We start from the raw sequence: 5232 nt of genomic DNA on the forward strand, positions 1-5232 counted from the left end.
GGGAGAGAGAGAGAGAGAGAAAGAGAGAGAGAGAGACAGTGCATGCACATGCGTATGCACAGTATGCATGTATGCAAGCGTGTGTGCACAGAGTTGAGTGTGGTGTCACTGCATTTTATTCCCTAGAGACAAGCTCTCTCACTGAACCCAGAGTTGGCAACCCAGCCACCCTCCTGTCTTTGCCCCCCACAGTCCTGGGATTAGAGGTGTGTGTAGCCTGATGCTTGGTTTTTCTCATGGGTATTTTGGATCCTCCTCATGCTTGCACGTGTGTTCTTACCTTGCACCACCTCTCCAGCCTCACATTTGCTTCTTCAGGCAGACTTCTAGGACAATGCCCACACAGCCACACAGTCCTCTGCTTCGGCATACTCTCTTTCCCGACTGGACAGACTCCTACCCACTCCTTAAAACCAGTTCACAAAGATGCTTCTCAGCCAAGCAATTAAGACTATGATCCCCAATCTAGCCATCCAGATGCGAGTCTCCTGATGTCTCCTGATTGCTCTGCTTTTTTGTGCAGGGCCACCTTCTCTAAGCAGCAGTTTCCCTACCTAACAACAGGCTATCACAGCATTTCCCTCCAAGTCTTCTTGTGAGGGTTTAAGGAGGGCCACAAGGATGTTGCTAGCAATTACTCTAATCTTTAGGTTTCCTGGGGTCTTTCCCCCAGCACCAGCCTGTCACAACTGCTGAGAACTGGACCTCAAGGGGCAGACTGTCGGCTTCCTGCCTGTGAGGAGGTGGACAATGTCTTCCACCCCACATTACTGTCAGTGTGATATTCTGCCTGAGAGTATAGGATCGAGTGGCTATGGACAGAGCCCTCAGAGACTGTGAGCCCAAACAATCCCTTTCTTAGGCTATTTTTTGGTCAGAAACTTTGTCTCAGTGACAATGTGAAAAGTATCCAACAATGTTCATAAATGTTTGTGGACACAATGAAGATACGGATTTATCCTTGCTAGTCACATTTTGTGCTTGGCTGCTAAATTTTGAGCGACACAATTAAGATCTTTATTTTTGCATCTCTTCCCATCTACTTTTTTTGAGGGGATATTGTTTGTTTTGTTTTCCCAAGGCCTCAAGGTGCACCACTGAGATATTGATTTGAGGCCTTGAAATTTTTAAATTCTTGAAAATTTTATTAGTTTTTTATTTAATTAAAACACAACTTCTCTTCCCATAAGCCTCTGCTTCTTTTCAAATTTATGGCCTCTTAGTCTTTAATTATCATTGTTACATGTACACACACGTATATGCACACAAATATATAAGTGCAGCCTGCTGAGTCTGTTTAGTTTTGCTTGTATGTATAATTTTTTAGAGTCTGTTTAGTTTTGCTTGTATGTATAATTTTTTAGAGCTGACCATTTGGGATTGGATAATTATTTAGAGTGCTTATTTCTAGGAAAGACTAATTTTCATTTTCTCTATCCACCTCTCTCAGCAGTTTTTTACTTCCCTTAGCTCTTCCTGCATCCATTGTTGGCATGCCAACCGATGCTATTGCTCAGGCCCTGTCTAGGCAGCCAATTGTTGTGATTTCCTGAGTGTAGCTTCCCTGTCATTTCTAGAAGACTCAATCTTATAGCAGACATTCTGACCTTCTCACTCTTAAAATCTTTTTTTCCTCCTCAGTGCTCCCCGAGCCTTAGGTGTAAGGGTAGCGCTGCAGGTGTGTCACTTCGGGCTGGGCACACACAGCCAGTTCTTCTCTGCATTTTGGTTAGCAATGGCTTTCTGTAAAGGCTTGTCTTTTGGTGTGAACACATGTTTCTTGATGAGGAGGTAGTATCTTACCTGTGGGATAAAAATTTAGAATTCAGTTAAGTGTCATCCTGGTTGACAAAGTGGAAGTAGGTAGTTCACACTTTCTGGAGAGGGAGAGTCGGTTTTAGGGATGTGGCCCCTGGTAAGCTGACTACACTCCCATGGATAACCACCCACCAGCCCAACTGTTTGAACTGCACAAATTGGACACAAAGTTGGGTGCATAGGGAACAGGGGTAGATCTGGTGTGTGTGTATGTGTGTGTGTGTGTGTGTGTGTGTGTGTGTGTGTGTATGGTGAATATGATCAAAATAAATGGAATTCTCAAAGAATTAATTAAAATTGTGTTAGGAGAAAAATAAGTTACAACTCTATAAAAACATATTCAAGCCCCTCATGAGCATATTCTAGTGTTATGAAAGAAAGCTGTCAGTTTCCGGTGCAGTCTGAGATGGTGATGTTGTGTGAGTGCTGTTAGGGGCTTGCATTGTAAGGGCTCTTGGCTGATGAGAAGTAAGCTAGGTTTGGAGATTCCACCTCAGGTAGCTCTGAAATTGCTTGCCCTGGAGCCAGCAGGACCGCAGCAGTTCAGGTTCATTGGCTCTGTCTCCCGGGCAGCCAGAGAAGTGACAGGAATGATAATCTCCTGTAGATGCAGAGAGCCCTGTGAGTTTGTCTTCCAATCTCTGTTGCTCTTCACAGGGAGCAGGATGGAGCTTATATCCTAGCTCTGTCCTGGCTACTGTCTGACCTTGGTTAGACCTGTTCCACATTGTAAAAGGAGAGCTGCTAAAGCTGATCCCTGAGGTTGTAAAGAGCCAGGGTGAGATAAGAAGAGGCAGCTGAGCAACGGTGTGCTGTTGAAGGAGCTTTCTGCAGCAAAGGTTCTGGTGTGTGACCTTGGTCCAGCTCTGAGGCATAAATGCTCCCAGCATAGTCAGTGCAGAGCTACCAATGTCATAACACAAGACATAGACTTGGGAAGCAATCTGCACTGTCAGCTCTTGTAAGTGCCTGTGTATAGCACATCCTGTTTGCTAGTGGCTTTCTGAGGGTGTCTTCAGAATGATTCCAAGACCAAGCAGAGAGACCATGATGCAGTCACTGCCGACATGGGTGACAGAGAATGATAGTTCCTAGGTGTGGGATATGGTCTAAAGAACTCCCTCTAGAGTCCGGCACCTGGTGGGGACTTTCATGCATATGCCTTATGGTTGGGCAAATTGCTAATGGATACCTCATGCTCTGGTATGCATGCTTGCTGAAAACATGGAGAAATTCATTGCTCCAACAGTTGGCATTGTGTGGATGGCAACCTGGGCTTTAGAGGCAGTGAGCCTGGGCAGGCATTCTAGCCTGTTAGTGATGATCCTGGGGAAAACTGCTTATTCCCTTTGCTTGGCCTCAGTTTCCCTGACCCAAAGAGGGAACAGTAGGAGGAGGATGGAACATGGCTTGCATGGAGATGAAACTCTGGTCTAAGGTTGGTGTGTCTTCTTCCCTTTTGAAGCTGCAGAGGGGCTAATGGATAGTGTAGTTGGTGCTGCTGTGACAAAATAACTGGCAATGGTAACTTGGGAGGAAGAGTTTATTTTGGCTCATGGTTTGAGGGTGCAGCCCATCATGGAGGAGAAATCATGGTGGCAGGAGCCGGAGGCAGCTGGTCACCTTGGATCTACATCCAGGAAGAAAGAGAGATGGATGCTGGTACTTAGCTTACTCTCTTCTTTCCATTCAGTCCTGGATCCCAGGTTATGGGATGATGCTTCAGGCAGTATGGGTCTTAATAACTTGATCTCAGAAACTCCACCACAGTTGTGTCTTGAGGTTTGTCTCCTAGGTGATTCTAGGTCCTGTGAAGCTGACAACGAACACTCAGTATCTCAGGAATGCACAGCCAAGCCAGTACCATAAACCCTGGACATCTGAGGTCCGACCCAAGCCAGTACCATAAACCCTGGACATCTGAGGTCCAAGCCAAGCCAGTACCATAAACCCTGGACATCGGAGGTCTGACCTAAGCCAGTACCATAAACCCTGGACATCAGAGGTCTGACCCAAGCCAGTACCATAAACCCTGGACATCGGAGGTCTGACCCAAGCCAGTATCATAAACTCTGGACATCGGAGGTCGGACCCAAGCCGTAGCAAAACTCAAGATCACTCCCCTGACTCCTTGTTCCACTGAAAATTATCTCTGAGGGTTGTTGTTGTTGTTATTGTTGTTTTGTTTTAGCAAATAGGAAGGTAGCAATTTATTCTGACTCTCTGGATAAACAGCCACCAGCAGTCCTTGGGGAAGGGCAGGGTGGCCTTGTTTGTGCCACATGCTGGGTTTATTATAATCTGCATGAAAAGTAGGTGCCTGAGAAATGCTGATGCTGCTCTTCTCTGTTGCTGTGACACACATAAGTGTGTGCAATTACATCCTGAAATATGGAGGCTGAGTGTTTAATTACCAAGTTTTCTCCCTGTCTTATAGGGGAGTGTTGGTCACCGTGAACTGTTAAATGTCACCTCTTGATTTTTCCTTCATAGATCACAAGGGCTACCACTACTCATGGTTTATCTTTGTTCCACTTGGGAGACGCCAGCAAGATCTGGGACCCAATCAAGCTGAGGAACAAGCTCTTCAATGAAACAGACTCTGGAGGGCTGGGTGTGAACAGTGGCTATCCCTACTTCTCTGTGAGTCTTTAGGCAAGTTACTCAACTGTTATCATGAGGACTTTCTCCTTGACTGAACTGATCAGGACATGTAAGGTCACACCTCCAGCTTGCAACTCCACAGCTCAGGAGGTGGGGACAAGAGGATCTCGGGACAGCCAGTCTAGAAAAGTCAGTGAGTTCCAAACAAGACCCTATTCTCAAAATAGGGTGGATAGTAACTGAGGGATGACAGTTTAGGCTGACCACTGGCTTCCACATATGCACCAGGGTGAACACACACACACACACACACACACACACACACACACACTCACCACACTCACATAAAACAATGTATGTAATATGGAAGATACTCATGTTAATTGGCCACTAGCATGCCTTCTGTGAGGTGACATGTCCTTTATGGATGTGGAGGTGATTTTTCCCAAGTCAGCTGCATTGACTCTGTGTCAGTTCCCTCCTGGAGCTTATGATCTTACTCACACTCTTGCCAGATGCCAGCAGGTTCCTCCTCTGTTGGGATTGGCAATGCTTGTCCAGGCACCAGGATAGATAGAGCTGCTTATCAGTTCTTGCCTCAGAAGCCCCAGTTTGCTCATGTGCAAGATGCTGTGACTCCCATGTCCTTCTAGATTTTGGGAGCATCAGTAGATGCTGCTATAAGTCAGAGCAGCCTGTTATTCACAGTGCCCTGAATTAGGCACAGAACATTGCATGGAGCAGCTCATTCATGATTCTGTAATCTAGGATGGAGAGAGAGAGAGAGAGAGAGAGAGAGAGAGAGAGAGA

At 46.0% G+C, this 5232-nt stretch overlaps 1 long non-coding RNA gene across 3 annotated transcripts in view; it reads right to left on the bottom strand.

The window, feature by feature from the left end:
* Positions 1–1735: 1735 nt before the first annotated feature.
* Positions 1736–5232, bottom strand: part of LOC116086287 — a 21563-nt gene continuing 18066 nt past the window's right edge. The window contains exons 4-6 of one of the 3 annotated variants that reach the window (XR_004116861.1): positions 4927–5186; positions 3494–3626; positions 1736–1803 (exon numbers count right to left, since the gene is read on the bottom strand). This is a non-coding gene — a long non-coding RNA (uncharacterized LOC116086287). Of the gene's footprint in view, positions 1804–3357; positions 3635–4926; positions 5187–5232 lie in introns of those variants that run through there. The other 2 variants (XR_004116859.1, XR_004116860.1) reach the window with 2 other exon arrangements.

This window comes from Mastomys coucha, unplaced genomic scaffold (assembly GCF_008632895.1).
Source record: "Mastomys coucha isolate ucsf_1 unplaced genomic scaffold, UCSF_Mcou_1 pScaffold12, whole genome shotgun sequence".
NCBI classification, from domain to species: Eukaryota; Metazoa; Chordata; class Mammalia; order Rodentia; family Muridae; genus Mastomys; species Mastomys coucha.